The sequence below is a fragment of the Triticum aestivum genome, chromosome 5B, assembly GCF_018294505.1.
Source record: "Triticum aestivum cultivar Chinese Spring chromosome 5B, IWGSC CS RefSeq v2.1, whole genome shotgun sequence".
Taxonomy (NCBI): domain Eukaryota; kingdom Viridiplantae; phylum Streptophyta; class Magnoliopsida; order Poales; family Poaceae; genus Triticum; species Triticum aestivum.
Window position 1 is genome coordinate 441242766 of NC_057807.1, and position 23273 is coordinate 441266038.

Consider the following 23273-nt stretch of genomic DNA (forward strand, 5'->3'; position numbering starts at 1 on the left):
TGGCTTGTCAATCAATGGATGGTTGTGCTCGCCAACAAAGTAAATCACCTCCCATCTGCCATCTATTAGCTTCACAACCATCTTAGCTTTGCAACCAGTTTGCACAATTTTATCTCTTTTTCGTTTCTTGCTCCTCTTTTTGGCTTTACTATCATCATCGGGAAAGACAATATCCTCATCTTCATCATCATGTTTTGATTGCTCAACAATGTCATCTCGCACAGGAATCTTTCTGCCCCTTCGTCATCGACATCAGGCTTTCGAAACTTGTTGCAAACAAACTGTTGTTTTATCAACTCCCTAGTTTTCATATCCTTCCTTGAAGTATTCATTTTGATTGAAAAACTCATTTGCAAGGAATATGCATTGTAGTGCTCCTTGGCATCTTTGAAAGTGTCAAATATCATGCCCACATAAGGCTCCTTGGGCTGTGACCAAGCTTCATCATCATTCATCACCCAAACCATTACCAACAGTCCCACCAGTATCACCTGCAGCACCTGTGCCATCAAGGGTATGAGCATCACTCTCAGCTGTTGATGTCTACTACGCAACCTTCTCCTTGTAGACGTTGTTGGGCCTCCAAGTGCAGAGGTTTGTAGGACAGTAGAAAAATTCCCTCAAGTGGATGACCTAAGGTTTATCAATCTGTGGGAGGCGTAGGATGAAGATGGTCTCTCTCAAACAACCCTACAACCAAATAACAAAGAGTCTCTTGTGTCCCCAACACACCCAATACAATGGTAAATTGTATAGGTGCACTAGTTCAGCAAAGAGGTGGTGATACAAGTGCAATATGGATGGTAGATATAGGTTTTTGTAATCTGAAAATATAAAAACAGCAAGGTAAATAATGATAAAAGTGAGCACAAACGGTACTTTAATGCTTTGAAACAAGGCCTAAGGTTCATACTTTCACTAGTGCAAGTTCTCTCAACACTAATAACATAACTGGATCATATAACTATCCCTCAACATGCAACAAAGAGTAACTCCAAAGTCACTAATAGCGGAGAACAAACGAAGAGATTATTGTAGGGTACGAAACCACCTCAAAGTTATCCTTTCTGATCGATCTATTCAAGAGTGCGTAGTAAAATAACACGAAGCAATTCTTTCCGTTCGATCTATCATAGAGTTCGTACTAGAATAACACCTTAAGACACAAATCAACCAAAACCCTAATGTCACCTAGATACTCCAATGTCACCTCAAGTATCCGTGGGCATGATTATACGATATGCATCACACAATCTCAGATTCATCTATTCAACCAACACAAAGAACTTCAAAGAGTGCCCCAAAGTTTCTACCGAAGAGTCAAGACGAAAACGTGTGCCAACCCCTATGCATAAGTTCACAAGGTCACTGAACCCGCAAGTTGATCACCAAAATGTACATCAAGTAGATCACGTGAATATCCCATTGTCACCACAGATAAGCACATGCAAGACATACATCAAGTGTTCTCAAATCCTTAAAGACTCAATCCGATAAGATAACTTCAAAGGGAAAACTCAATCCATTACAAGAGAGTAAAGGGGGAGAAACATCATAAGATCCAACTATAATAGCAAAGCTCGCGATACATCAAGATCGTGCCAAATCAAGAACACAAGAGAGAGAAAGAGAGAGAGATCAAACACATAGCTACTGGTAAATACCCTCAGCCCCGAGGGTGAACTACTCCCTCCTCGTCATGGAGAGCGCCGGGATGATGAAGATGGCCTCCGGTGATGGATCCCCCCTCCGGAAGGGTGCCGGAATAGGGTCCCAATTGGTTTTTGGTGGCTGCATAGGCTTGCAGCGGCGGAACACCCGATCTATTGTGCTCCTGGATGTTTTCAGAATATATGTGTATATATTGGAGGAAGAAGTAGGTTGGTGGAGCTGCAAGGGCCCCACGAGGGTGGGGGCGCGCCCAGGGGGGCATGTGCGCCTCCCTGCCTCGTGGCCTCCTCGCTTCTTTCTTGACGTCCACCCCAAGTCCTATGGATCACGTTTGTTCCAAAAATCACTCTCCCGTAGGTTTCATTCCGTTTGGACTCCGTTTGATATTCCTTTTCTGCAAAACACTGAAATAGGCAAAAAAATAGCAATTTGGACTGGGCCTCCGGTTAATAGGTTAGTCCCAAAAATAATATAGAAGTTTATAATAAAGCCCGTTAAACATCCAAAACAGATAATATAATAGCATGAATACTTCATAAATTATAGATATGTTGGAGACGTATCAGCATCCCCAAGCTTAATTCCTGCTCGTCCTCGAGTAGTTAAATGATAAAAGAAATAATTTATGAACTGTGAATGCTAGCAAGTGCACAAGTTTGATCAATGATAATTTCAATCACCTTTTCTAGCATCATTATATGTCATAACAGTAGCTCATCTCATAAAACTTCTCATGATCAAGTAGCAAGCTATTCACATGTTAAAGCATAGACCACAAACTTTCTTGAAAAACTAACAAACTATGTTCTCAGTCATCAAACAATTGCAATTCATCTTATTTTTAGGAAGGGTCTATGTAAGAGCTTTGATTTAGCAAATCCCACATACTCAACTATCATATAGTCTTCCATGATTACTACCACTCAAAGCATATTTTTAGAGAAAATAGCATCCATCAAACACAGAGAAAGATAGGGGCTTAATGTTTCGCCTCCCAACTTACTTATCATATAGATACTTGTCAACAATAATAATTCATGATCAAATATATTTGAATGGCCATATATGCTTAGATCTTTCCCCATCACATGATGCTTGCCAACTGAAAAGTAGGTCGGAATGAGAAGGAATACTACTAACTCTTGCATAAAAGAAAAAGATAGGCCCTTCACAGAGGGAAGCAGGGATTTGCAGAGGTGCCAAAGCTCGAAGCTTTAAAACAAAGATGAAAATAATTTTGAGAGGTATGCTTTCATTGTCAACATAACGACCAAGAGTTCCCAATATCTTCCATACTAGATACATAATAGGCGGTTCCCAAACAAAAAGGTAAAGATTTTACTCCCCCTCCACCAACAATCACACTCCACGGCTTGTTTGAAACAACGGGTGTCATCCAACTATCAACAATCCTGGGGGAGTTTTGTTTAAATTATTTGTGATTTTGTTTTTGATCTTTTGATCATTGGACTGGGCATCCCAGTTACCAGCCATTTTCTCGTGAATGATGAGCGGAGTCCACTCATCGTGAGAATAACCCACCTAGCATGGAAGATACTGACAGCCCCTAGTCGCCACACGAGCGGTTCGGGCATACAAAATAGATTATTATTTGAAGGTTTAGAGTTTGGCACATGCAAATTTACTTGGAATGACAGGTAAATACCGCATATAGGTAGATATGGTGGACACTCATGGAAGAAACTTGGTTCAAGGAATTTGGATGCACAACCAGTATTCCCGGTTAGTACAGATATTTTGGCTAGCAAAGGATTCTAAATAGCAAGCACCACATGTTAGAAGATCCATAACAATATAACTTCTATACAAATATACCCAAGCATAACTCATTATGTTGTCTTCCTTGTCCAACTTCAACTAATTTTCTCAGGTTTGAAAATAATTAATGGGGCTCACAATCAGAGAAGATGTCCAAGATAGTATATTTATATGTGAAATCTCTCTTCCTTCAATATTGTCTCATGAATTGTTCAAGTGACCAATACAATGTTTGCTAACCTTCAATAAATTTACCAGCTCTACTTCTTATACGTGAAGTCATTACTCCCCATGGGATAAACATATGAAACACATATAATTTCATATTTATGATATTCAACTCATTCAACCATTTACTCATAGGATATAAGAGAAGCACACGAGTAAATGACAAACTACTCTAAAAAGATATAAGTGAAGACCAATGAGTAGTTAAATAATTATGTAGCTATGTGAAGACTCTCTCTCATTTAAGAATTTCAGATCTTGGGATATTATTCAAAAATCAAGCAAAACAAAATAAAACAACATTTCAAGGATAGCACTCATCATGTGAAGAAGCAAAAACTTAGGCTCAACCGATACTAACCGATAATTGTTGAAGAAGAAAGGTGGGATGCCTACCGGGGCATCCCCAAGCTTAGGTGCTTGAGACTTCTTAGAATATTATCTTGGGGTGCCTTGGGCATCCCCAAGCTCGAGCTTTTGTGTCTCCTTAATTCCTCTCATATCACGCTTTTCCTAAATCTCAAAAACTTCAACACAAAACTCAATAAGAACTGTTGAGATAAGTTAGTATAAACCAATGCAAAACCCTTATCATTCTCTACTATAGAAAACCACAAAAATTATTATTCAACATTGCATACTAAATGCCTCTGCATATTTAATACTCATATCCTCAAATAGAATCATTAAACAAGCAAACATATGCAAACAATGCAACAACAATCTGCCAAAACAGTACAGTCTGTAAAGAATTCAAGGTTCATCATGCTTCCCTAACTCCAAAAATTATGATAAAAATTCTACACTGAATAAAATTTATCAGAGCTTATTTTGAAAAAAGTTTCAACAATTTATCTTATTTTGAATTTTCTAGGGAATTTTTGCAACATCGATAAACTTTCTGTTTTGAAATAGCAACATGTGTACTTGCAAAATAAGCATGGTAAAGGCTATCCTTGACATTTTTATTGAAAATAAAGATGCAAAACATTATTCTAAATAACATAAAGAAAATACTAACAAAATAAATTGACTCTCCAAGTAAAACACATATCATGTGGTGAATAAAAATATAGCTCCAAGTAAAGTTACCGATGAACGAAGACGAAAGAGGGGATGCCATCCGGGGCATCCCCAAGCTTAGGCTCTTGGTTATCCTTGAATATTACCTTGGGGTGCCTTGGGCATACCCAAGCTTAGTCTCTTGCCACTCCTTATTCCATAGTCCATCGAATCTTTACCCAAAACTTGAAAACTTCACAACACAAAACTTAACAGAAAACTCGTAAGCTCCATTAGTATAAGAAAATAAAACCACCACTTAGGTACTCTTGTGAACTCATTCTAAATTCATATTAGTGTAATACCTACTGTATTACAACCTCTATATGGTTCATACCCTCCGATACTACTCATAGATTCATCAAAATAAGCAAACAACACATAGAAAACAGAATCTGTCAAAAACAGAACAGTCTGTAGTAATCTGTAACTCTCGAATAATTCTGTAACTCCAAAACTTCTACCAAATTAAGAAAACCTGAGCAATTTGTGTACCAATCCAGAGCAAACATAATCAGATCAAAAGCACGTTTCTGTGAATTATCAAAACTAATTTAGTGGGTGCAAAAGTTTCTGATTTTCAGCAGGATCAACACAACTATCACCGGAAGCTATCCTAAAGGTCTTATTTGGCACTTTATTGAAACAAAAGCTATGAAACATGATTACTACAGTAGCATAATCATGTGAACACTCAAAAACAGTAAAGGTGAATATTGGGTTGTCTCCCAACAAGCGCTTTTCTTTAATGTCTTTTAGCTAGGCATGATGATTTCAATGATGCTCGCATAAAAGATAAGAATTGAAACATAAAGAGAGCATCATGAAAAATATTACTAACACATTTAAGTCTAACCCGCTTCCTATGCATAGTAATTTTATGAGCAAACAACTTATGGGAACAATAATCAACTAGCATAGGAAGGCAAAACAAGCACAGATTCAAGATTTTTCAACACATAGAGAGGAAACTTGATATTATTGCAATTCCTACAAGCATATGTTCCTCCTTCATAATAAATTTCAGTAGCATCATGAGTGAATTCAACAATATAACCATCACATAAAGCATTATTTTCATGATGCACAAGCATAGAAATTTTACTACTCTCCACATAAGCAAATTTATTCTCATGAATAGTAGTGGGAGCAAACTCAACGAAATAACTATCATGTGATACTTTATTCACATAATCAATTTGAGCATTAAAATCATGATGACAAGTTTCATGGATATCATTACTATTTATAGCATAAATTTCATCACAATAATCATCATAGATAGGAGGCATGCTATCATCATAATATATTTTCTCATCCAAACTTGGGGGACTAAAAATATCATCTTCATCAAACATAGCATCCCCAAGCTTGTAGCTTTGCATATCAATAGCATCATGGATATTCAAGGAATTCATACTAACAACATTGCAATCATGCTCATCATTCAAAGATTTAGTGCCAAACATTTTAATGCATTCTTCCTCAAGCACTTGAGCACAATTATCGGAATCCTTGTTTTCACGGAAGACATTCAAAACATGAAGCATATGAGGCACCCTCAATTCCATTTTTTGTAATTTTCTTTTATAGACTAAACTAGTGACAAAACAAGAACCTAAAAAATTCGATTGCAAGATCTAAAGATATACCTTCAAGCACTAACCTCCCCAGCAACGACGCCAGAAAAGAGCTTGATGTCTACTACGCAACCTTCTCCTTGTAGACGTTGTTGGGCCTCCAAGTGCAGAGGTTTGTAGGACACTAGCAAATTTCCCTCAAGTGGATGACCTAAGGTTTATCAATCCGTGGGAGGCATAGGATGAAGATGGTATCTCTCAAACAACCCTGCAACCAAATAACAAAGAGCCTCTTGTGTCCCCAACACACCCAATACAATGGTAAATTGTATAGGTGCACTAGTTCGGCGAAGAGATGGTGATACAAGTGCAATATGGATGGTAGATATAGGTTTTTTTAATCTGAAAATATGAAAACAGCAAGGTAACTAATGATAAAAGTGAGCACAAATGGTATTGCAATGCTTCGAAACAAGGCCTAAGGTTCATACTTTCACTAGTGCAAGTTCTCTCAACAATAATAACATAACTGGATCATATAACTATCCCTCAACATGCAACAAAGAGTCACTGCAAAGTCACTAATAGCGAAGAACAAACGAAGAGATTATTGTAGGGTACGAAACCACCTCAAAGTTATCCTTTCTGCTCAGTCTATTCAAGAGTCCGTAGTAAAATAACACGAAGCTATTCTTTCCGTTTGATCTATCATAGAGTTCGTACTAGAATAACACCTTAAGAAACAAATCAACCAAAACTCTAATGTCACCTAGATACTCCAATGTCACCTCAAGTATCCATGGGCATGATTATACTATATGCATCACACAATCTCAGATTCATCTATTCAACCAACACAAAGAACTTCAAAGAGTGCCCCAAAGTTTCTACCGAAGAGTCAAGACGAAAACGTGTGCCAACCCCTATGCATAAGTTCACAAGGTCACTGAACCCGCAAGTTGATCACCAAAACGTACATCAAGTAGATCACGTGAATATCCCATTGTCACCATAGATAAGCACAGACAAGACATACATCAAGTGTTCTCAAATCCTTAAAGACTCAATCCGATAAGATAACTTCAAAGGGAAAACTCAATCCATTACAAGAGAGTAGAGGGGGAGAAACATCATAAGATCCAACTATAATAGCAAAGCTCGTGATACATCAAGATCTTGCCAAATCAAGAACACAAGAGAGAGAGAGAGAGATGAAACACTTAGCTACTGGTACATACCCTCAGCCCCGAGGGTGAACTAATCCCTACTCGTCATGGAGAGCACCGGGATGATGAAGATGGCCACGGTGATGCATCCCCCCTCCGGTAGGGTGCCGGAACAGGGTCCCGATTGGGTTTTTGTGGCTACAGAGGCTTGTGGCGGCGGAACTCCCGATCTATTGTGCTCCTGGATGTTTTCGGAGTATATGGGTATATATAGGAGGAAGAAGTAGGTCTTGGAGCTGCCAGGGGCCCATGAGGATGGGCCTGCCTCATGGCCTCCTCACTTCTTTCTTGACGTCCACTCCATGTCCTGTGGATAATGTTTGTTCCAAAAATCACTCTCCCTAAGGTTTCATTCTGTTTGGACTCCGTTTGATATTCCTTTTCTGCGAAACACTGAAATAGGCAAAAAACAACAATTTGGACTGGGCCTCTGGTTAATAGGTTAGTCCCAAAAATAATATAAAAGTGTATAATAAAGCCCATTAAACATCCAAAACAGATAATATAATAGCATGAATACTTCATAAATTATAGATACGTTGGAGACGTATCAGCTGCTACTGCTTCAGGTACTTGTGTACTGCCTGGAGCCCCTACCCCACAACTTGACTGCCCATCTGTCTCCATTGCTTCTGCAGCAGCAGCATTGACTTTTTCCATGATTGGGGGAATAGGGGATTACGCCACAAATTCTGCATTTCCAGCGGCATGTTGCGTACAATACACATGATCACCATTATTTTCATCCGGTTCCTCACTTAGGTCAATCATTGTCAACCTATTTATTTTTTCAACATGAAAAAAGGTAAAGCAAGTCAGCAAAATGATGCAAGCAAGTAGCACAGTAAATACAAGCAAGCCAATAACACAGCCACCCAAGCACACCACAAACATGTCAATCATCTTCAACTTGTGCATTTTTTCAACCAGAAAAATTAAAGCAAGTTAGCTTGTTGAGGCAAGTTAGTACCACACTAAACACAGGCAAGCAAGTAACATTAACATAACAACCCAAGCACACCCGATTCACGAGATAGCATCCATTTTTGTTTTTAAGGAAACAATTGAACATAACCAGGCAATTCAAAGTAAACTATTAGGCAATCCAAACCACATAACTAGGCAAGTCAAACTATATATTTCAGGCAAGATATTCATGAAATCCATTGGTTTTTTGTACTAATGAAACATTTTTGTACATATAACATAGGCTTGTTTTTTGTGTATCATAATATATTTTCTTATTTGTTTTTCTTAAACGCAGGTGAAAGTGCAACTAATCCCTAGGTGGTTTTGGTAATTCTTAACAACATATAGCTCATTGAACTAATGCTTTTTCAACATATAGCCCACTGAAATGAGCGAATCGGTCCCACCGAGTTTGCAATGCAAACTCCCTGTTTCCTTTTCGTAATGTTTCGTTCCCATCGAAATGAGCGAATCGGTCCCACCGAGTTTGCCTGACCAACTCTCTATGTGCCTATTACTGAAATCGGTCCCACAAAGTTCATGTGATCGGTCACACCGAGATTACGCTATGCCCTAACCCTAGCGCATTGGTTCCACCGAGTTGATTATATCGGTCCCACTGAAAACTCTAACTATCATATTTTGACCTGAATCGGTCTGGACGAGTTTTACCATTTGGTCTCACCGAGTTTGGGAATCTGTGTGTAACAGTTAGATTTTGTGTGGAGGCTATATATACCCCTCCACCCATTCTTCATTCATGGAGAGAGCCATCAGAACGTGCCTACACTTCCACCATTCATTTTCTAAGAGAGAACCACCTACTCATGTGTTGAGACCAAGACATTCCATTCCAACCACAAGAATCTTGATCTCTATCCTTCCCCGAGTTGCTTTCCACTCAAATCATCTTTCCACCATAGCCAAATCTATGAGAGAGAGTTGAGTGTTGGAGAGACTATCATCTCCTAGATTGGTTAGTGTCATTTGGGAGCCTCCATCAAGATTGTGGAGTTGAACCAAGGAGTTTGTAAGTGCAAGGAGATCGCCTACTTCGTGAAGATCTACCCAAGTGAGGCAAGTCCTTCATGGGAGATGGCCATGGTGGGATAGACAAGGTTGCTTCTTCGTGGACCCTTCGTGGGTGGAGCCCTCCACGGACTCGCGCAACCATTATCCTTCAAGGGTTGAAGTCTCCATCAACGTGGATATACGATAGCACCACCTATCGGAACCACGCCAAAAATCTCTTTGTCAACATTGCGTTTGCTCCCTCCAAACTCCTTCCATTTACTTTCTTGCAAGTTGCATACTTTACTTTCCGCTGCTCATATACTCTTTGCATGCTTATTTGAATTGTATTGTGATTGCTTGACTTGTGCTAAGTTGCTAAAATCTGCTTAGAATTTAAATTGGGAAAGGTTAGGTTTTATTTGGTTAATCACCCCCCTCTAGACATACTTTCGATCCTACAAGTAGTATCAGAGCTTTGGTATCCATTTGCCTTGATTTCCATAGCTTTGGTGATCATAGCCTTGGTTTCACAACCTAGAAGGGTATGGCGTCTAGCGAGGGAAATTACCACCGTAGAGGTCCTTACTTTGATGGTACTAATTTTGCTAGTTGGAAACACAAGATGAAAATGCATATTCTTGGACATAACCCCGCCGTTTGGGCTATTGCGTGTATTGGTTTGCAAGGTGAATTCTTCAATGGGAGAGAACCGAATCGTGAAGGTACCACGGAAGAATTGAAGATGTTGCAATACAATGCTCAAGCTTGTGATATCCTCTTCAATGGATTGTGCCCCGAAGAATTCAACAAAATCAGCCGTCTTCAGAATGCAAAGGAAATTTGGGATACTTTGATTGATATGCACGAAGGTACCGACTCCATCAAGGAATCCAAGTTGGATGTGCTTCAAAGTCAACTTGACAAGTTCAAAATGAAGGATGGTAAAGGTGTCGCTGAAATGTACTCTAGGCTTGCTCTCATCACTAATGAAATTGTCGGCTTAGGATGTGAAGAGATGACCGAAAAATTCATCATCAAAAAGAACCTCCTGGAGAAGCAAAGATTCGGAAAGGAAGTACAAGTCATGAAAGAGCTACACAAAACGAAGACATCAAGCTCATGTTGGTGAATGGGTATCCGGTTCTGACTCTGAACATCACTCTGAGAGAAGCTATCACTCCGACTCTGAACATACTCAAGATGAAGGTGTTGCCGGTCTAGCACTTGTGTCAACCAACTCCTATGACATATTTGACTCACCAAATGAAGGAATTGGAAGATGCTTCAGGGCTAAAGGCCCCAAGGTAACACACCACGAGTATGTTGATTTCAATAGTGATGAAGATGACTTGCTAGGTGATGATGATTTACTTGTTGACAACTCTAGTGATGAACACTATGGTGAAAATGCTATTAATCATGCTAATCAAGATGAAACAAATGACAATGACAAGAAGGACATTGAGCATCTAATTAAAGAACTAAACACTCTTAAGTTAGCTCATGAAACTACTTTAGAAGATCATCGAGAACTTTTAAATACTCATGAGAAGCTACGCTTCGAGAAGCTCAATCTTGAGCAAGAACATGGGTTCTTAAAATCCATCAATGATGATCTTTGGAAGAAAAGTTCTTTTACATTGCCAAGCGTTTACTCTTGTCTACTTACATGTCACAAGTAAAATCTAGCAACAAGGGAAAGAAAGATTCTTCTTCTAGTAGTAACAATAATCATGCTAAATCCAATATTATTGCTTCTAGTAGTTATCTTGATTCCACTAATGATTCTCTTAGCCAAGTTACACTTGAGCAAGAAAATAGCTTATTGAAGGGAATTATAGAGAAAGGTGTTTACAAGAGCCTTGCCGGAAGTAAGCAATTTGAGGAAATTGTACGCAAGCAAGGAAGGCACCGGAAGAATCAAGGTGTTGGTTTTGAAGGAAAGTTCGATGCCAATGGAGTTGAGTGGGAAGAAGATCAATACCCCAAGACAAAGTTTGTTCCTCAACAAGAGAAGTATGACCCTACTTCCTTCAAGGGAACACAAGCTCAAGATGATCTTCCACCACAAGACCACAAGCTAAAAAGCAAGGACAAGATTAAAGAGGAGATTGATGCATTTGAAGATGCTCCAAAGGCCTTGGTCAAGTGGGTTCCCAAGACTACATCAAGTTCTACTTCATCAAGTACATCAATAACCCCAAGGATTCCCATCAAGATGATGCGGATCCCGAAGAAGAAGAACTAGAGAGTTCTTGAGGGTGACTCCGCCAACATTCTTCACTCATATTCATTTTGGCAAGGACAAGTGCAAACAACTTACACATCTTGCACTAGTTCATGGAGTCACAAACCCTCTTGTTGAAGACAAGGGACAAGGTAATCTAATGCTTTCATGGACATCATCATGTGTGTGCTTTACTCTATGTCTATGGATATCCTTGTTTGTTCCTTGTGGGACTAACCCATTTAGGTATTGAAAGTGCAACTCACTCCAATGGATTTCTCCAAATGATCTACATCAACAATGAGCATCCACATCTTCAACATCTACATAAGTCATCATCGACAAAACCCAAGGTTAGTTCATCCCTCTTAGGGGGATATCACATCTAGGGGGAGTTTTACTCTAAGAATTGAGCTAAAGCAACTCTAATGGTGTGAACACAACAATGATTTATGTAAAAGTGGTAACCCCACTTGTGCTTAAACGATGAGTATGACCTATGACCAAATGTTCTCATTTGACTCCTAAGTCAATATACTCATATATAGATGACCTAGTCATCGCCAATTGCTTGATAGATGCTAGAGTGATTGTGCATGCTTTGCCACATATTTCATTTGCCATTTTATTGTGTGAGCATGTTGATTGTATATTTCTATCATTAAATGACATCCATTTGTTGCTTTGATTGTTTGGATCTTTTTCTTTTGCCAAATGGATGGACAAGAATGCCTAAGAACTTCCTCTAGCTATCTATGATTTTCTTGTCTCAAACTCTATTCATGCTACATCATGATACGTCTCCAATGTATCTATAATTTATGAAGTATTCATGCTATTATATTATCTATTTTGGATGATTAATGGGCTTTACTATACACTTCTATATTATTTTTTGGGACTAGGAGGCCCAGTCCAAGTTGCTGTTTTTGCCTATTTCAGTGTTTCGCAGAAAAGGAATATCAAACGGAATCCAAATGGAATGAAACCTTCGGGAGAGTTATTTCTAGAATGGAAGCAATCCAGGAGACTTGGAGTTGAAGTTAGGGAAGCTTCAACGTGGCCACGACGCAGGGAGGCGCCCCCCCCATCGTGGGCCCTTCGTGGCTCCCCTGACCGACTTCTTTTGCCTATATATACCCATATACCCTAAAAACATCGAGGAGCACAATAGATCGGGAGTTCCACCATCGCAAGCCTCTGTAGCCACCAAAAACCAATCAGGACCCTGTTCCTGCACCCTGTCAGAGGGGGGATCCCTCACTGGTGGCCATCTTCATCATCCCAAAGATCTCCGTGACGAGGAGGAAGTCGTTCACCCTCGGGGCTGAGGGTATGTACTAGTAGCTATGTGTTTGATCTCTCTCTCTCTCTCTCGTGTTCTTGAGATGGTATGATCTTGATGTACCGCGAGCTTTGCTATTATAGTTGGATCTTATGATGTTTCTCCCCCTCTACTCTCTTGTAATGGATTGAGTTTTCCCTTTGAAGTTGTCTTGTTGGATTGAGTCTTTAAGGATTTGAGAACACTTGATGTATGTCTTGTCGTGCTTATCTGTGGTGACAATGGGATATTCACGTGATCTACTTGATGTATGTTTTGGTGATCAACTTGCGGGTTCAATGAACTTATGCATAGGGGTTGGCACACGTTTTCGTCTTGACTCTCCGGTAGAAACTTTGGGGCACTCTTTGAAGTACTTTGTGTTGGTTGAATAGATGAATCTGAGATTGTGTGATGCATATCGTATAATCATGCCCACGGATACTTGAGGTGACATTGGAGTATCTAGGTGACATTAGGGTTTTGGTTGATTTGTGTCTTAAGGTGTTATTCTAGTACGAACTCTATGATAGATTGAACGGAAAGAATAGCTTCGTGTTATTTTACTACGGACTCTTGAATAGACTGAGCAGAAAGGATAACTTTGAGGTGTTTTCGTACCCTACAATAATCTCTTCGTTTGTTCTACGCTATTAGTGACTTTGGAGTGACTCGTTGTTTCATGTTGAGGGATAGTTATATGATCCAGTTATGTTACTATTGTTGAGAGAACTTGCACTAGTGAAAGTATGAACCTTAGGCCTTGTTTCCTACCATTGCAATACTGTTTACGCTCACTTTTATCACTTGTTACCTTGCTGTTTTTATAATTTCAGATTACAAATACTCATATCTACCATCCATATTGCACTTGTATCACCATCTCTTCGTCGAACTAGTGCACCTATACAATTTACCATTGTATTGGGTGTGTTGGGGACACAAGAGATTCTTTGTTATTTGGTTGCAGGGTTGCTTAAGAGAGACCATCTTCATCCTACGCCTCCTACGGATTGATAAACCTTAGGTCATCCACTTGAGGGAAATTTGCTAATGTCCTACAAACCTCTGCACTTGGAGGCCCAACAACATCTACAAGAAGAAGGTTGTGTAGTAGAGATCAAGCTCTTTTCTGGCGCCGTTGCCCGGGGGGTGAGTGCTTGAAGGTATATATTTAGATATTGCAATCGAATCTTTTTGTTTCTTGTTTTATCACTAGTTTAGTCTATAACAGAAAACTACGAAAAAATGGAATTGAGTTTGCCTCATACACTTCATCTTTTTAATATCTTTCGTGAGAATGATGGAAAGGAAAATTGTGCTCAAGTGCTAGAAGAGGAAGTCTATAAAATGTTTGGCACTAAATGTTTGAATGAGGAGCATAATTGCAATGTTATTAGTATGAACTCTTTGAATATCCATGGTACTAATGATGATTGCACTAGTCATGATGAAAATGTCTCTTATAAGCATGTCAATTTTTGTGGAGTGCATAGAGTTTGCAATTACACACCAAATAGGGAAGATAGATTTTGCAAGAGGCATAAGTATTTAGAAACTAAATGGTTGCAAGAAAGGCTAGACGTTTGTGCTGAGAATTTAATTTTTTTACCATACTTGTGAACTTTGCAATGAACATGGTCATTTAAATCTCCGATGCAAATTGTTTCATGATCGAATCGTGTCCAAGAATTGTGATGACTTGATTTCCCTTGCATATCATAATGAACTTAGTTTGCTTATGGGTTATGAAGAAATAAAACATTTAACTAAGCATATTCCAGAATATAACCTTGAGAAATTCCTTGATATTGATCTAGAGAAAATTTATATGTATTGTGCGGTGAATTGCATTTAAAACCCTTATATTTCCAATTACATAAAGAAAAGAAGCAAACAGAAGATGAAGAGAATACTAATGAAAGGGAAGAGACTTCCCAATATCCTCCTATTATTTCTTATGATGAATCAGGTAACGAGGAGGAGCTTTCTATTCAACCAATCTCATTAATAAGGAGCTCAAAAAAGAGGGTTAAACCCACACACGATGTGAAGAAGAAAAAAGAAAAGACGGAGAAGCAAAGGTAGAAAGGTATCCCTCCCAAATGATGTTACTCATATTACTCATTGTGATGATGATAATTGCTATACTATTGGTGCTATCCATACTATTAATGATGAGAGTGATTATGCTTATGATATGAAAAGGCCCAAGCTTGCGGAAGCTATGTTTGATGAGGATGACATATTTGAGAATATATTTGCTGCAATTAATGTCTGTCCCAAGCTTGGGGATGCTATGTTTAATGAAGATGATAATTTTAGCCTCCCAAGTTTTGATGTGCAAACTTATTATGATGATAGCATGCCTCCTATTTATGATGGTTATATTGATGAAAGTGGGTTTGGAAGAGTGTCAACTTTAGGAAGTAATGATCCCACTATTTTGGAGGGTGTTGAATCTTATAATATTTATGAAAGTGGATTTGGATAGGTCATGACTTTATTTAGTGATGAATCCACTATCTTGGAAGAGGTTTCAATTGATTATGATGAGAACAAAGTTGCTACTTATGATGATTATTGTGATGAAACTTATGCTATAAAAAGTAGTGATGATTATATTTATAAAACTTGTCATGATTATGATTACCATTTTTCTGAACATTACTCTTTTAATGTGGAAACAATTTATAGTATTAGAGTCTCTTATGATACTCCCACTATCCCGAATGAGAAGAATTTTGCTTATGTGGAGAGTAATAAAATTTCTATGCTTGTAGATCATGAAAAGAATGATTTATGTGATAGTTATATTTTTGAATTCATTCATGATGCTACTGAAAATCATTATGAGGGAGGAACATATTCTTGTAGGAATTGTAATAATATCAAGTTTCCTCTCTATGTGCTTAAAGTTTTGAAGTTATGCTTGTTTTGCCTTCCTATGCTAGTTGATTATTGTTCCCATAAGTTGTTTGCTCACAAAATCCCTATGCATAGAAAGTCGGTTAGACTTAATATGCTAGTCATATTCTTCATGATGCTCTCTTTATGTATCAATTCTTATCTTTTATGTGAGCATCATTGAAATCTTCATGCCAAGCTAGGGGCGTTAAAAGATAGCGCTTGTTGTGAGGCAACCCAATGTTATTTTTGTTCCTTGATGTTTTTCCTGTTTAGTAATAAATAATTCATCTAGACTCTTGTTATATGTGGTTTTATGTTTTAATTAGTGTTGTGCCAAGTAGAACCTTTGGGAAGACTTGGGTGAAGTCTTTATGATCTTTCTGTAAAAAACAGAAACTTTAGCGCTCACGAGATGAGCTTCCATTTTTTACTGGAGAGTGATTTTAGGTTGATTATTTTTGCATAGGATTAATAGATAAATTACTCAGGTCCAGAAATTTATTTAAGAATTTTTTGAGTTCCAGAAGTATACGTTTGATACAGATTACTACAGACTGTTCTGTTTATCTTAGATCCTGTTTTCATTGTGTTGTTTGCTTATTTGGATGAATCTATGAGTACTATCGGAGGGTATGAACCATAGAGAAGTTGGAATACAGTAGATATTACACCAATATGAATTTATAATGAGTTCACAACAGTACCTAAGTGGTGATTTATTTTCTTATACTAACGGAGCTTACGAGTTTTCTATTGAGTTTTGTGTTGTGAAGTTTTCAAGTTTTGGGTAAAGATCGATGGACTATGGAATAAGGAGTGGAAAGAGCCTAAGCTTGGGGATTCCCAAGGCACCCCAAGGTAATTTTCAAGGACGACCAAGAGCCTAAGCTTGGGGATGCCCCGGATGGCATCCCCTCTTTCGTCTTCATTCATCGGTAACTTTACTTGGAGCTATATTTTTAACCACATGATATGTGTTTTGCTTAGAGCGTCATTTTATTTTGTGAGTATTTGCTTTATGTTATTTAGAATAATGTTTTGCATCTATATTTTCAATAAAATGACAAGGATAGCCTTTACCATGCTTATTTTGCAAGTATACATGTTGCTGTTTCAAAACAGAAAGTTTGCCGCTGTTGCAAAAATTCCCTAGAAAAGTCAGAGAATGATATAATATTGAAACTTTTTGCATTTTGAGATCTGATAAATATTCTATAGTTTAGTAATTTTCTCATAATTTTAGGAGTTAGGTAAGTATGATGAACCTTGCATTCTTTACAGACTATACTGTTTTGGCAGATTGCTGTTATGTTTGCATTGTTTGCATATGTTTGCTTGTTTAGTGATTCTATTTGAGGATAGGAGTATTAAATATGCAGAGACATTTAGTATGAATGTTGAATAATAATTTTAGTGATTTGTTACAGTAGAAAATGATAAGGTTTTTGCATTGGTTTATACTAACTTATCTCACGAGTTCTTGTTGAGTTTGGTGTGGATGAAGTTTTTGAGATTTAGGAAAACCGTGATATGAGAGGAATTAAGGAGACACAAAAGCTCAAGCTTGGGGATGCCCAAGGCACCCCAAGATAACATTCCAAGAAGTCTCGAGCATCTAAGCTTGGGGATGCCCCGGTAGGCATCCCACCTTTCTTCTTCAACAATTATCGATTAGTATCGGTTGAGCCTAAGTTTTTGCTTCTTCACATGATGTGTGATATCCTTGAAATGTCATTTTGTTTTGTTTTGCTTCTGTTTGGATAAAATACCAAGATATGAAATATTTAAATGAGAGAGAGTCTTCACATAGCTACATAATTATTTAACTACTCATTGATCTTCACTTATATCTTTTTGGAGTAGTTTTTTCATTTACTCGTGTGCTTCACTTATATCTTATGAGTAAATGGTTGAATGATTTGAATGTCATAAATCTGAAATTATATATGTTTCATATGCTTATCCCATGGGGAGTAATGACTTCACATATAAGAAGTAGAGGTGATAAATTTATTGAATGTTAGCAAGCATTGTATTGGTCACTTGAACAATTCATGAAATAATATTGAAGGAAGAGAGATTTCACATATAAATATACTATCTTGGACATATTTTGTAATTGTGAGCACTCATTAAAATATGACATGCTAAAAGGTTGACGTTGGACAAGGAAGACAACGTAATGGGTTATGTTTTCCTATATCTGAAAAGTTATATTGTCTTGGATCATACAACATGTTGAGCTTGCCTTTCCCTCTCATGCTAGCCAAATTCTTTGCACCAAGTAGAAATACTACTTGTGCTTCCAACCACCCTTTAAACCCGTTTTGCCATGAGAGTCCACCATACCTACCTATGGATTGAGTAAGATCCTTCAAGTAAGTTGTCATCGATGCATGCAATAAAAATTGTTCTCTAAATATGTATGATCTATTAGTGCGAAGAAAATAAGCTTTATACGAACTTGTGATAGGGAAGAAATAAAAGCGATGGACTACATAATAAAGGTCTTTATCACAAGCGGCAATATAAAGTGATGTTCTTTTGCATTAAGATTTTGTGCATCCAACCATAAAAGCGCATGACAACCTCTGCTTCCCTCTGCGAAGGGCCTATCTTTTACTATTATCTTCTACCCTTGTACAAGAGTCATGGTGTTCATCACCTTTCCTTTTTACACTTTTTCCTTTGGCAAACACTTTGTGTTGGGGTGATCCGGATATATATATCCACTTGGATGTAGGCATTCATAAATTATTATTGTTGACATTACCCTTGAGGTAAAAGGTTGGGAGGCGAAACTATAAGCCCCTATCTTTCTTTGTGTTCGATTAAAACTTTGGACCCATAAATATCACGTGAGTGTTAGCAATTGTGAAAGATTAAATGATAGTTGAGTATGTGGAGTTTGCTAAATCAAAGCTCTGACATAGACCCTTCCTGAAAATAAGATGAATTGCAATTATTTGATGACTAAGAATCAAGTTTGCTAGCTTTCAAGAAAGTTTATGGTCTATGCTTTAACATGTGAATAGCTTGTTACTTGATCATGAAAAGTTTTATGAGATGAGCTACTGTTATGACATATAATGATGCTAGAAAAGGTGATTGAAATAATCATTGATCAAACTTGCGCACCTGCTAGCATTCACACTTCATAAATAATTTCTTTTATCATTTACCTACTCGAGGACGAGCAGGAATTAAGCTTGGGGATGCTGATACGTCTCCAACGTATCTATAATTTATGAAGTATTCATGCTATTATATTATCTGTTTTGGATGATTAATGGGATTTACTATACACTTTTATATTATTTTTTGGGACTAACCTATTAAGCGGAGGCCCAGTCCAAGTTGTTGTTTTGCCTATTTTTAGTGTTTCGCAGAAAAGGAATATCAAACGGAATCCAAACGGAATGAAACCTTCGGGAGAGTTATTTTTGGAACGGAAGCAATCCAGGAGACTTGGAGTTGAAGTCAGGGAAGCTTCAAGGTGGCCACGAGGCAGGAAGGCGCACCCTCCTGGGTGCGCCCCCACCCTCGTGGGCCCCTCGTGGCTCCCCTGACCGACTTCTTTCGCCTATATATACCCATATACCCTAAAAACATCGAGGAGCACAATAGATCAGGAGTTCCGCCGCTGCAAGCCTCTGTAGACACCAAAAACCAATCAGGACCCTGTTCCGGCACCCTGCCGGAGGGGGGATCCCTCACCGGTGGCCATCTTCATCATCCCGGTGATCTCCATGACGAGGAGGGAGTAGTTCACCCTCGGGGCTGAGGGTATGTACCAGTAGCTATGTGTTTGATCTCTTTCTCTCTCTCTCGTGTTCTTGAGATGGTACGATCTTGATGTACCGCGAGCTTTGCTATTATAGTTGGATATTATGATGTTTCTCCCCCTCTACTCTCTTGTAATGGATTGAATTTTCCCTTTAAAGTTGTCTTGTCGAATTGAGTCTTTAAGGATTTGAGAACACTTGATGTATGTCTTGCCATGTTTATCTGTGGTGACAATGGGATATTCACGTGATCTACTTGATGTATGTTTTGGTGATCAACTTGCAGGTTCAATGAACTTATGCATAGGGGTTGGCACACGTTTTCGTCTTGACTCTCCGGTAGAAACTTTGGGGCACTCTTTGAAGTACTTTGTGTTGGTTGAATAGATGAATCTGAGATTGTGTGATGCATATCGTATAATCATGCCCACGGATACTTGAGGTGACATTGGAGTATCTAGGTGATATTAGGGTTTTGGTTGATTTGTGTCTTAAGGTGTTATTCTAGTACGAACTCTATGATAGATTGAACGGAAAGAATAGCTTCGTGTTATTTTACTACGGACTCTTGAATAGATTGAGCAGAAAGGATAACTTTGAGGTGGTTTCGTACCCTACAATAATCTCTTTGCTTATTCTCTGCTATTAGTTACTTTGGAGTGACTCGTTGTTGCATGTTGAGGGATACTTATATGATCCAGTTATGTTATTATTGTTGAGAGAACTTGCACTAGTGAAAGTATGAACCTTAGGCCTTGTTTCCTACCATTGCAATACCGTTTAGGCTCACTTTTATCACTTGTTACCTTGCTGTTTTTATAATTTCAGATTACAAATACTCATATCTACCATCCATATTGCACTTGTATCACCATCTCTTCGCCAAACTAGTGCACCTATACGATTTACCATTGTATTGGGTGTGTTGGGGACACAAGAAACTCGTTGTTATTTGGTTGCAGGGTTGCTTGAGAGAGACCATCTTCATCCTACACCTCCTACAGATTGATAAACCTTAGGTCATCCACTTGAGGGAAATTTGCTACTGTCCTACAAACCTCTGCACTTGGAGGCCCGACAACGTCTACAAGAAGAAGGTTGTGTAGTAGACATCACATCACAAACTTTGAACAAGTCAAATTCGAACCCTCCGGGTGAGGAGCACTCGGAGTCACCGATTCGTCATAGACTTAAACTTCCAAAACCTCTATGTGCATTTCGGTCTGACCGATTCATTCTTTTCGGTCATACCGAGTTCACTGAGTTGATCTAGTTTTCAATCTTACTGCAACCGATTAGAACTTTTCGGTCACACCGAGTTGCAGTAACCGCTTGCAATTCTGCATCTCGGTGCCACCGAGTTGTTCCACTCGGTCACACCGGCAGTGTCAGGATATATATACCGATGGGTCAAATTTTGGAAATTCCTCCAAAACCTCTTCACCCGCACGTGTCCTGCTCTGCCGCCTCGGGGCTCCGGATTGTCCTCTTGTCGCCAGTGACCTCTCACCGCTGGTCTCTGCCGCTGTCAACGGAAATCTTCACCTCCGTTGCCGCCGTAGCGAGCTCATCGCCAAGTTAGGGTATGAGTTTGACACTTTGTGCATTCTTTTTACCTCCGATTCAGCACAAAGACAATGTCATGTTTCTTACCAAGTATGAAATCAATCTATCCGCAGAAAACTTCCATTAGATTAGTTTTGATTTGGTAATTTAGGGTTAGGTTTCCGCCGAACTCATCTCGGACCGACCAAATTGTAGAAATCGGTCTCACCGATTTGGCTTAGGCCATTGCATATTTGATTTTCGGTCTGACCGAAAATTGCAAATCAGTGTGACTGAGTTCAGGACTTTGTGAAACCCTAGCAAACTCGGAGTCACCGAATTGTGTCTCGGTCTGACTGATTCCACTAGTTTAGACTCCAAATTTGCTTTGGTGTCACCGAGTTTAACGAATCGGTAGCTCCAAAATGCTTTCTGTGGAAAACTAAGACTAAGTTTTTGACTCATTTTGTTTTGCAAAATTCTGCACTTTGTGATGCTCATCCACTCTATCTCATCTACAACTATTCACAGGGTCATCTCTCAACTTGCAGTGTCAGAATGTCTGATCAGAGTGACAGCCAGAACAAGTCAGAGGAGCAGATGGACTTGCGTGAGGGAACTAGTCCCTCTGGCAGCTTTTATGAGGGTAGCAGGAGCACACCAAGCAACCTGCCTAAGGCAACAACTAGGCAGAGAAATAAGAAAACTTCAGATTCAGAGGATGAAGACTTTGAAGTTGAGGAAGTGACTTCAAAGAAGAAGGTGCTCAAGTGCTTCCACCAAGCCAGGTCAGCAGAAGAAAGCACCTACTAGGAGAGTGCCAATGTCAAAGGCCAGGGCATCAACACAAGAGACAATGGAATTCACTCTTGAGGCCAGAGAAGATGGAGATGGCAAGAAGAGAAAAGAAAGGGCCAGGAAAACAGTTGTAAGAGTGCTTGGAAATCCTTCAATGAGGAGAGATTCTGCAGGAGAGGAGCAAGAAGAGGATGTTGCACCAGCTCCCAAGTCTCAAAAGCTGATGGGGGATGCCATCAAGTTTGGGGTGCACCTTCAAAGCCCAAGACTGCTGAGGGAGTCCTGGATAAGGGGGTATCCGGACATCCGGACTATATACTTTGGCCGGACTGTTGGACTATGAAGATACAAGATTCAAGATTTCGTCCCGTGTCCGGATGGGACTCTCCTTTGCGTGGAAGGCAAGCTTGGCAATTCGGATATTAGATCTCCTTCTCTGTAACCGACTCTGTGTAACTCTAGCCCCCTCCAGTGTCTATATAAACCGGAGGGTTTAGTCCATAGGACAAGATGAATAATCATAATCATAGGCTAGCTTCTAGGGTTTAGCCTCTATGATCTCGTGGTAGATCAACTCTTGTAATACTCATATCATCAAGATCAATCAAGCAGGAAGTAGGGTATTACCTCCATCGAGAGGGACCGAACCTGGGTAAACGTTGTGTCCCCAGTCTCCTGTTACCATTATTCTTAGACGCACAGTTCGGGACCCCCTACCCGAGATCCGCAGGTTTTGACACCGACATTGGTGCTTTCATTGAGAGTTCCACTGCGTCGTCGCAATAAGGCTTGATGGCTCCTTCAATCATCAACAATGATGCGGTCCAGGGTGAGACTTTTCTCCCTGGACATGTCTTCGTATTCGGTGGCTTCGCACTGCGGGCCAATTCGCTTGGCCGTCTGGAGCAGGTCGATAGCTACGCCCCTGGCCATCAGGTCAGGTTCGGGAACCTAAACTACACCGACATCCATGGATACTTGATCTTCGACGGATTCGGGCCCACGTCAGTGGTGCCGAACGATCACGACATGCATGACTTAAATCTGTCGTCAGACAGTATTGGGAATATTGCGCCTGCTACGGCTCTGGACCTTGATCCAGAGCAGATCGTGCCATCCGAGGACGGGTGGATGGACCCCGCCACGGAGGCCGAA